This window comes from Arachis hypogaea, chromosome 15 (assembly GCF_003086295.3).
Source record: "Arachis hypogaea cultivar Tifrunner chromosome 15, arahy.Tifrunner.gnm2.J5K5, whole genome shotgun sequence".
Lineage (NCBI taxonomy): Eukaryota > Viridiplantae > Streptophyta > Magnoliopsida > Fabales > Fabaceae > Arachis > Arachis hypogaea.
In genome coordinates this window covers 44,622,553-44,634,116 of record NC_092050.1, presented here as the reverse complement: position 1 = coordinate 44,634,116, position 11,564 = coordinate 44,622,553, and the positions used below count along the sequence as shown (strand labels likewise).

Genomic DNA, 11,564 nt, shown 5'->3' with positions numbered 1-11,564 from the left:
AGTTTCTTCTGAGGGCGAATCTGAAGCGCCATCTGAGGAAGAAACAATCTCCGTTTCTACTAATCCGGTTGATTTAGGCGTAGGTAATATGGCAGCACCCAGGAGGATCACTCTCCAGGAGGCAGGAGCCCCAAATTTTACTCTGCAACCGTATCAAGTGCGTCACCCAAATCTAGCTGCAGATTTCAAACTGAAGACCGCACTAATCAACTTGATGCCCAAGTTTCATGGCTTACCTGCTCAGGAGCCTATCAAGCACCTAAGGGATTTTCAGACAGCCTGTTCTACTATTAGGCATCATGGTGCAGATGAAACTTCTATTTTGCTGACCGTCTTCCCATTTTCTCTTGAGGGAAAGGCGAGGGAGTGGTACTACACTCAACCTGAAGCAACCGCCACTAACTGGGATACGCTCAGGAGAGAATTCCTGGAAAAATATTTCCAGCTGAAGTTATAGATAGATTGAGAAAAGAGATCTCCTGCATTGTTTAGGGTGAATCAGAGACTCTCTATGAATACTGGGAGCGCTTCAAGAATCTTCTGGACGCATGCCCCCATCAAATCATTGACTAGTTAGTGTTGATCAGCTACTTCACTCAAGGCACGAAGCCTCGGGATAAAACTACATTGGATGGTGCTAGTAACGGTTCTCTGAAAAAGTACAAGACCGCAGATGAAGCATGGCAACTGATCAGTGACTTAGCTGAGTCCACTCGAAATCACAGGCACAGGAACAGCCACTCAAAGGCTGTTGCAGAGGTTTTCTTTAGCAGTGAGACTACTTCCGTCACACAAGCTATATGTGAAATGACCAACCTATTGAAGCAGATACAATTGAATCAATAATAAACTCAGCCTCCCCCACCACAACAAAGCCAATAGTTGGTCCCCTAAAGAGTATGTGGAATTTGTGCTGACTATAGTCATTACACTGATGAGTGCCCGCAGCTCCAACAAGAAGACAACATTGTGGCAGCTACTCATAACTTCTATGACCGACCGGATCAAGGATACAATCAACAAGGCGGCAACTACAACCAAGGTGGGAACTATAACCAAGGATGGCAGGACAACTCCAACCAGGGATGGAGAGATAATTCCAACCCTGGCTGGAGGGACAACTATAACAGAGGAAGAAGAGACAACAATAGAACTCAAATATGAAGCTCGAACAGCTATCAAGTCTCAGTACCTGGCCGACTTCATCGTAGAGTACACTGACACCCCGGGCACCCCATAGAATGGAGCCTTTACGTCGATGGCTCCTCAAACAAAACCGGGAGTGGCACAGGCATCATTTTAGAGAGCGATCAGGGAACCCAAATCGAACTCTCATTAAAGTTCAAATTCCCCGCCTCAAATAACCAAGCTGAATACAAGGCCCTACTGGCTGGTTTGAAGCTGGCTAAGGAGGTAGGAGCTCAGAAGCTTACCATTTTCAGTGATTCACAGGTAGTCACCTCGCAAATAGAAGGGAGTTACCTAGCTAAGGATCCCACCATGAAGAAATACCTTGACAAAACTAGAGAATAGCTCGGACAATTCAGGGGATATGAGGTCAGGCATGTACCTCAGGAACAAAATGCCCAAGCTGATGCCCTTTCAAAATTAGCCAGCACCAAACCAGGGGGCAACAATAGAAGCCTCATCCAAGAAACACTACAAAATCCATCAACCTTGGAAGAAAAGAATGTCTTAAGCATATCAGACCAGGACCAAGGGTGGATGACTCCCATAGTCAGCTATCTCAAGTCTGAAACACTTCCTGCAAACAAAAAGGAGGCAAAAAGGCTAGTACGAGAAGCGCAGTACTACACCATAGTGCACGACGTCCTATATAGGAGAGGAATCTCTACACCCCTCCTAAAATGCATCCTGACCTCCGCTACGAGGGAAGTTCTTGAGGAAGTCCACAGTGGCATGTTCGGAAACCACCTCGGGGCACGAGCTCTTTCCAAAAAAGTACTCCGACCCTACAAAAAGAAGTAACAAAGTTCTTCAAAACAAGCCCCCCATGTCAGAAGAAGGCCAACTTTCACATCGCACCACCCGGATAACTCATTTGTGTCACTTCACCCTGTCCATTCACAAAGTGGGGGCTCGACCTCCTCAGACCATTCCCTCAGGGATTAGGGCAAGTCAAGTTCCTTATTGTAGGAATAGACTATTTTACAAAGTGGATCGAGGCTGAACCTTTAGCCACTGCCACCGCCCAAAGAAGTCAGAAGTTCTTGTACAGAAATATTGTCGCGAGGTTTGAGGTCCCATACTCCATTACTACTGACAATGGCACTCAGTTCACCTCTGTAGAGCACCCACAAGCCAATGGATAGGCGGAAGCCACTAACAAAGTCATACTAGCCAGATTAAAACAGAGACTACAGGACGCCAAGGGAGCTTGGGCCGAAGAGCTCCCGTAAGTCCTATAGGCGTACCGGACAACACCACACTCAACCACCAGAGAATCACCATTCTGACTTACTTACTGGATGGAGGCAATGATTCCCGTTGAGATGGAAGAAGGATCCACTAGAGTGATCCTCTACAATGAACACACGAACTCCCAAGCTCAAAGGGAAGGGCTCGACCTACTTACAGAAGTCCGAGAGAAAGTTCGGATCAAAGAGGAAGCCCTAAAGCGTCGAATGGCTCTGAGGTATAATCAGAAGGTAATCCAGCGAAGCTTCGCCACCAACAATCTCATTTTAATCCAAAATGATATCGGAGTAGGTCGGTCAGGAGAAGGGAAGCGAGCAGCTAACCAGAAAGGGCCATACCGAGTTACAGAAGTACTAGGAAAAGGTTACTATAAGGTGTCCGACCTCGAAGGGTGAGAGCTACCAAGGTCATGGCATGCCTGTAACCTAAGAAGATATTTTAGCTAGAAAATAGTAAAGATCTTAGGTCAAGGCGTACTCTTTTTCCTAAAAAGGTTTTTTAATGAGGCGCTGATGAGCGGATAATTTATACGCTTTTTGGCATTGTTTTTAGTATGTTTTTAGTAGGATCTAGTTACTTTTAGGGATGTTTTTATTAGTTTTTATGTTAAATTCACATTTCTGGACTTTACTATGAGTTTGTGTGTTTTTCTGTGATTTCAGGTATTTTCTGGCTAAAATTGAGGGACTTGAGCAAAAATCAGATTCAGAGGTTGAAGAAGGACTGCTGATGCTGTTGGATTCTGACCTCTCTACACTCAAAGTAGATTTTCTGGAGCTACAGAACTCAATGGCGCGCTTCCAATTGTGTTGGAAGGTAGACATCCAGGGCTTTCCAGAAATATATAATAGTCCATACTTTGCCCAAGTTTAGACGACGCAAAAGGGCGTTGAACGCCAGTTCTACGCTGTAGTCTGGAGTTAAACGCCAGAAACACGTCACGAACCAGAGTTGAACGCCAAAAACACGTTACAACTTGGCGTTCAACTCCAAAAGAAGCCTCTGCACGTGTAAACTTTAAGCTCAGCACAAGCACACACCAAGTGGGCACCGGAAGTGGATTTATGCATCAATTACTTACTTCTGTAAACCCTAGTAGCTAGTTTAGTATAAATAGAACTTTTTACTATTGTATTTAAAACCTTTGATCAGTTTTATGCTATCTTAGACTTTCATGGGGGCTGGCCATTCGGCCATGCCTGGACCATTATCACTTATGTATTTTCAAATGGTAGAGTTTCTGCACTCCATAGATTAAGGTATGGAGCTCTGCTGTTCCTCATGATTTAATGCAAAGTACTACTATTTTCTATTCAATTCAACTTATTCCGCTTCTAAGATATCCATTCGCACCCAAGAACATGATGAATGTGATGATTATGTGACGCTCATCATCATTCTCACTTATGAACGCGTGCCTGACAAACACTTCCGTTCTACATGCAACCAAGCTAGAATGAGTATCTCTTAGATATCTAATACAGGGGACCGAGTCCGAGTTATTAGTATCTTCGTGGTATAAGTTAGAACCCATGGATGGCCATTCTTGAGATCCGGAAAGTCTAAACCTTGTCTGTGGCATTCCGAGTAGGATCTGGGAAGGGATGGCTGTGACGAACTTCAAACTCGCGAGTGCTGGGCGTAGTGACAGACGCAAAAGGATAGTAAATCCTATTCCAGTATGATCGATAACCTCCAGATGATTAGCCATGCCGTGACAGAGCATTTGGACCATTTTCACAGAGAGGATAGGATGTAGCCATTGACAACGGTGATGCCCTTGCAGAAAGCTTGCCATGGAAAGGAGTAAGACTGATTGGATGAAGACAGCGGGAAAGCAGAGATTCAGAGGAACGAAAACATCTCTATACGCTTATCTGAAATTCTCACCAATGAATTACATAAGTATTTCTATCTTTATTTTCTGTTTATTTATTATTATTATTAGAAAACTCCATAACCATTTGATATCCGCCTTACTGAGATTAACAAGATGACCATAGCTTGCTTCATACCAACAATCTCCGTGGGATCGACCCTTACTCACGTAAGGTTTTATTACTTGGACGACCCAGTGCACTTGCTGGTTAGTTGTGCGAAGTTGTGAAGTTATGTTTGGACCATGGTATTGTGCACTAGTTATTGGCGCCATTGCCAGGGAGAGAACGAACAACAAATTTTACAACCTCAGAGTAACAATTTCGCATACCAAGTTTTTGGCGCCGTTGCCGGGGATTGTTCGAGTTTGGACAACTGACGGTTCATCTTGTTGCTCAGATTAGGTAATTTTCTTTTTGTTTTATTTTCAAAAGTTTTTCAAAAATCTTTCAAAAAAAAAAATTTTCTCATCTGTTTTCGAAAATTATTCAAAATTTTTAAGAATGAATTCTAGTGTTTCAGGGTAACATGTTGAAGCCTGGCTGGCTGTAAAGCCATATCCAAATTCTTTTGGATTGAGGCTTCCACTTGTCAACATAAAAGGCATGTATATAAAGTTGGATGAAGTATCAGCTGTTATATGCCTGATTTGTATCTTCTAAAGCTTGGTTGGCTATTGAGTCATGTCTAACCCTTGGATTGGAGCTTTAGGCTAACATTGAAAGATTCCTGGAATTCTTATTAAAAATTTTGAATTTCTTATTTTCTTTTTCTTATATGTTTTTTGAAAAAAATTTAAAAGAAAATACAAAAAAAAAATCAAAAAATCAAAAATATTTTGTGTTTCTTGTTTACGTCTTGAGTCAATTTTTAAGTTTGGTATCAATTGCATTTTTTCTAAAAATTTTTTATGCATTTTTCGAAAATTCATGCATTCATAGTGTTCTTCATGATCTTCAAGTTGTTCTTGGCCAGTCTTCTTGTTTGATCTTCATATTTTCTTGTTTTGTGTCTTTTCTTGTTTTTCATATGCATTCTTGCATTCATAGCGTCTATACATGAAAAATTTCTAAGTTTGGTGTCTTGCATGTTTTTCTTTTCTTGAAAATTTTTCAAAAATAAGTTCTTGATGTTCATCTTGACATTCATAGTATTCTTGATGTTCATCTTGACATTCACAATGCTCTTGCATGCATCACATGTTTAGATCCAAAAATTTCATGGATTGCATCATTTTTCATGTTTTTCTCTCTCATCATTAAAAATTCAAAAATCAAAAAAATATCTTTCCTTTTTTTTTTCTCTCATAAATTTCGAAAATTTGGATTGAATTTTTCAAAAAATTTTTAAAATTCAATTGTTTCTTATGAGTCAAATCAAATTTTCAATTTAAAAATCTTATCTTTTTCAAAATCTTTTTCAAAAATCATATCTTTTTCATTTTTCTTATTTATTTTCGAAAATTTAAAAAAAAATAATTTTTTTAAAATCTTTTTCTTAATTTTATCTCATAATTTTTGAAAATATCATCAACAATTAATGTTTTGATTCAAAAATTTCAAGTTTGTTACTTACTTGTTAAGAAAGATTCAAACTTTAAGTTCTAGAATCATATCTTGTGATTTCTTGTGAATCAAGTCATTAATTGTGATTTTTAAAAATCTATTCTTTTTCAAAACTAATTTCAATCATATCTTTTCAAAAATATCTTTTTATCTTATCTTTTTTGAATATCTCTTCTAACTTCTTATCTTCTTATCTTTTCAAAATTGAATTTCAAATCTTTTTCAACCAACTAATTGACTTTTTGTTTGTTTCTTATCTTTTTCAAAACTACCTAACTAACTATCCCTCTCTAATTTTCGAAAATACCTCCCTCTTTTTCAAAAATTCTTTTTAATTAATTAATTGTTTTCAATTTTTAATTTTAAGTTTATTTCATTCCTAATTTTCAAAAATTACTAACTTTTTTTCAAAAACTATTTTCGAAATTTAACTTTAAATTTTAATTTTTATTTTTCGAATTCTCTCACCCCCATCTCCTTCTATTTATTTATTACTTACTAACACTTCTCTTCATCTCATATCTCTGTTATCCTCACCCTTGTGTTTGGATTCTCCTCCCTTCTCTTTCTTTACATTACATTCTTTTCTTCTTCTACTCACACAAAGGAATCTCTATACTGTGCCATAGAGGATTCCATATTTTCTTTGTTATTCCCTTCTTTGTCATATGAGCAGGAGCAAGGACAAGAACATTCTTGTTGAAGCAGATCCTGAACCTAAAAGGACTCTGAAAAGGAAACTAAGAGAAGCTAAAATACAACAATCCAGAGATAACCTTACAGGAATTTTCGAACAAGAAGAGGAGATGGCAGCCGAAAATAATAATAATGCAAGGAGGATGCTTGGTGACTTTACTGCACCTAATTCCAATTTACATGGAAGAAGCATCTCCATCCCCACCATTGGAGCAAACAATTTTGAGCTCAAACCTCAATTAGTTTCTCTGATGCAACAAAACTGCAAATTTCATGGACTTCCATCTGAAGATCCCTTTCAGTTCTTAACTGAATTCTTGCAGATATGTGACACTGTTAAGACTAATGGAGTAGATCCTGAAGTCTATAGGCTCATGCTTTTCCCGTTTGCTATAAGGGACATAGCTAGAATATGGTTGGACTCTCAACCTAAAGATAGCCTGAACTCTTGGGATAAGCTGGTCAAGGCTTTCTTAGCCAAGTTCTTTCCTCCTCAAAAGCTGAGTAAGCTTAGAGTGGATGTTCAAACCTTCAGACAGAAAGAAGGTGAATCCCTCTATGAAGCTTGGGAGAGATACAAGGAACTGACCAAAAAGTGTCCTTCTGACATGCTTTCAGAATGGACCATCCTGGATATATTCTATGATGGTCTGTCTGAATTAGCTAAGATGTCATTGGATACTTCTGCAAGGATATCCATTCACCTAAAGAAAATGCCTGCAGAAGCTCAAGAACTCATTGACATGGTTGCTAACAACTAGTTCATGTACAATTCTGAGAGGAATCCTGTGAGTAATGGGACGCCTCAGAAGAAGGGAGTTCTTGAAATTGATACTTTGAATGCCATATTGGCTCAGAATAAAATATTGACTCAGCAAGTCAATATGATTTCTCAAAGTCTGAATGGAATGCAAGCTGCATCCAACAGTACTCAAGAGGCATCTTCTGAAGAAGAAGCTTATGATCCTGAGAACCCTGCAATAGTAGAAGTAAATTATATGGGTGAACCTTATGGAAACACCTATAATCCCTCATGGAGAAATCACTCAAATCTCTCATGGAAGGATCAACAAAAGCCTAAACAAGGCTTTAGTAATGGTGGAAGAAATAGGTTTAGCAATGGCAAGCCTTTTCCATCATCCACTCAGCAACAGACAGAGAACACTGAACAAAATAGCTCTAATTTAGCAAACTTAGTCTCTGATCTATCTAAGGCCACTCTGAGTTTCATGAATGAAACAAAGTCCTCCATTAGAAATTTGGAGGCACAAGTGGGCTAGCTGAGTAAGAAGATCACTGAAACCCCTCCTAGTGCTCTCCCAAGCAATACAGAAGAAAATCCAAAAGGAGAGTGCAAGGCCATTGATATAACCATCATGGCCGAATCCAAGGAGGAAGGGGAGGACGTGAATCCCAAGGAGGAAGACCTCCTGGGACGTCCAGTGATCAAGGAGTTTCCCTTTGAGGAACCAAAGGACTCTGAGGCTCATCTAGAGACCATAGAGATTCCATTAAACCTCCTTATGCCATTCATGAGCTCTGAAGAGTATTCTTCTTCTGAAGAGAATGAGGATGTTACTGAAGAGCAAGTTGCCAAGTTTCTTAGTGCAATCATGAAGCTAAATGCCAATTTATTTGGTAATGAAACTTGGGGAGATGAACCTCCCCTGTTCACCAATGAACTAAATGCATTAGATCAACTGAGATTGCCTCAGAAGAAACAGGATCCTGGAAAGTTCCTAATACCTTGTACCATAGGCACCATGACCTTTGAGAAGGCTCTATGTGACCTTGGGTCAGGAATAAACCTCATGCCACTTTCTGTAATGGAGAAACTGGGAATTTTTGAGATACAAGCTGCTAAAATCTCATTAGAGATGGCAGACAATTCCAGAAAACAGGCTTATGGACAAGTAGAGGACATATTAGTAAAGGTTGAAGGCCTTTACATCCCTGCTGATTTCATAATCCTAGATACTGGGAAAGATGAGGATGAATCCATCATCCTTGGAAGACCCTTCCTAGCCACAGCAAGAGCTGTGATTGATGTTAACAGAGGTGAACTAGTCCTTCAATTGAATGAGGACTCCCTTGAGTTTAAAACTCAAGGACATCTTTCTGTAAACATGGAAAAGAGGCACAGTAAGCTTCTCTCAGTACAGAGTTAACTAAAGCCCCCACAGTCAAACTCTAAGTTTGGTGTTGGGAGGCCTCAGCCAAACTCTAAGTTTGGTGTTGAACTCCCATATCCAAACTCTAATTTTGGTGTTGGGAGTCTATAAAATTGACCTAATCACCTGTGTGGCTCCATGAGAGCCCACTGTCAAGCTATTGACATTAAAGAAGCGCTTGTTGGGAGGCAACCCAATTTTTATTTATCTAATTTTATTTTTATTTTTATTGTTCTTTCATATTTTATTAGGTTCATGATCATGTGGAGTCACAAAATAAATAGAAAAATCAAAAACAGAATCAAAAACAGCAAAAGAAAAATCACACCCTGGAGGAAGGACTTACTGGCGTTTAAACGCCAGTAAGAAGCATCTGGCTGGCGTTCAACGCCAGAACAGAGCATGGATCTGGCGTTGAACGCCCAAAACAAGCAGCATCCTAGCGTTCAGACGCCAGGAATGCACACTGAGGAAAGCTGGCGCTGAACGCCAGAAACAAGCATGAAGCTGGCGTTCAACGCCAGAAACATGCTGCAGATGGGCGCTGAACGCCCAGAACAAGCATCAATTCGGCGTTTAAACGCCAGGATTGCATGCAAAGGCATTTTACATGCCTAATTGGTGCAGGGATGCAATTCCTTGACACCTCAGGATCTGTGAACCCCACAGGATAATCTCAGCATCTGTGGACCCCACAGGATCCCCACCTACCTCCACTCATACTCTTCCCTCTTCTCAATGTTCATCCTCTCTTCCCAATAAACACCCTTCCCCAAAACCCTTCACCAATCACCTCAAGCTCTCTTCTCTATTACCTATTCACCACCTACATCCACCCACTCTTCCCCATAAACCTACTTCATACACCCCACCTACCTTCAAAATTCAAAATCACTTTCCCACCCAAACCCACCCTAAATGGCCGAACCTAACCCCTCTCCATTCACTATATAAACCCCTCCATTCTTCTTCAATTTCACACAACACAACCCTCTCCTCCTCTTCTTGGCCGAAACACATCTCTCTCTCCCTCTCCTCCATTTCTTCTTCTTCTTCATCTATTCTTTCTTTCTTGCTCGAGGGCGAGCAATATTCTAAGTTTGGTGTGGTAAAAGCATATAGCTTTTTTGTTTTTCCATAACCATTGATGGTACCTAAGGCCAGAGAAACCTCTAGAAAGAGGAAAAGGAAGACAAAAGCTTCCACCTCCAAGTCATAGGAGATGGAGAGATTCATCTCAAGGGTCTATAGCTCAGTGGTAGAACATTTGACTGCAAATCAAGAGATCCCTGAGATACCTCAGGGGATACATTTTCCTCCACACAATTATTGGGGACAACTAAGGATGGAGCACCAAGAGAACTCCATCACCCTCCATGAAATTAGAGAAGATCAAAGAGCAATGAGGGAGGAACAACAAAGACAAGAAAGAGACATAGAAGAGCTCAAGGACATCATTGGTTCATCAAGAAGGAAACGCCACCATCACTAAGATGGACTCATTCCTTGTTCTTAAATTTTCTGTTTTTCGTTTTCTTATGTTAAATATTTATCTATGTTTGTGCCTTTATTACATGATCATTAGTGTCTAAGTGTCTATGCCTTAAAGTGGTGAATATGAATCCATCACCTCTCTTAAATAAAAAAATTGTTTTTAATTCAAAAGAACAAGAAGTACATGATTTTCGAATTTATCCTTGAACTTAGTTTAATTATATTGATGTGGTGACAATACTTTTTTTTTCTGAATGAATGCTTGAACAATGCATATGTCTTTGAAGTTGTTGTTTATGAATGTTAAATATGTTGGCTCTTGAAAGAATGATGACAAGGAGACATGTTAGTTGATAATCTGAAAAATCATAAAAATGATTCTTGAAGCAAGAAAAAGTAGTGAATACAAAAGCTTGCAGAAAAAAAAAAGAAAGAAAAAAATGGCGAAAAAAAAATAGAAAAAGAAAAAGCAAGTAGAAAAAGCCAAAAGCTCTTAAAACCAAAAGGCAAGAGCAAAAAGCCAATAACCCTTAAAACCAAAAGGTAAGGGTAAATAAAAAGGATCCCAAGACTTTGAGCATCAGTGGATAGGAGGGCCTAAAGGAATAAAATCCTGGCCTAAGCGGCTAAACCAAGCTATCCCTAACCATGTGCTTGTGGCGTGAAGGTGTCAAGTGAAAACTTGAGACTGAGCGGTTAAAGTCAAGGTCCAAAGCAAAAAAAGAGTGTGCTTAAGAACCCTAGACACCTCTAATTGGGGACTTTAGCAAAGCTGAGTCACAATCTGAAAAGGTTCACCCAATTATGTGTGTGTGGCATTTATGTATCCGGTGGTAATACTGGAAAACAAAGTGCTTAGGGCCACGGCCAAGACTCATAAAGTAGCTGTGTTCAAGAATCAACATACTGAACTAGGAGAATCAATAACACTATCTGAACTCTGAGTTCCTATAGATGCTAATCATTCTGAACTTCAATGGATAAAGTGAGATGCCAAAACTATTCAAGAGGCAAAAAGCTACAGGTCCCACTCATCTGATTGGAGCTATGTTTCATTGATATTTTGGAATTTATAGTATATTCTCTTCTTTTTATCCTACTTGATTTTCAGTTGCTTGGGGACAAGCAACAATTTAAGTTTGGTGTTGTGATGAGCGGATAATTTATACGCTTTTTGGCATTGTTTTTAGTATGTTTTTAGTAGGATCTAGTTACTTTTAGGGATATTTTTATTAGTTTTTATGTTAAATTCACATTTCTGGAATTTACTATGAGTTTGTGTATTTTTCTGTGATTTCAGGTATTTTCTGGCTGAAATTGA

At 39.4% G+C, this 11,564-nt stretch overlaps 2 non-coding genes across 2 annotated transcripts; both read right to left on the bottom strand.

The window, feature by feature from the left end:
- Positions 1-459: 459 nt before the first annotated feature.
- LOC112752643 (small nucleolar RNA R71) lies at positions 460-566 on the bottom strand. The gene has a single exon (XR_003177069.1). It is a non-coding gene; the product is annotated as a small nucleolar RNA R71 (small nucleolar RNA).
- A 6,518-nt stretch (positions 567-7,084) lies between these two features.
- LOC112753619 (small nucleolar RNA R71) lies at positions 7,085-7,192 on the bottom strand. The gene has a single exon (XR_003177996.1). It is a non-coding gene; the product is annotated as a small nucleolar RNA R71 (small nucleolar RNA).
- Positions 7,193-11,564: the final 4,372 nt, after the last annotated feature.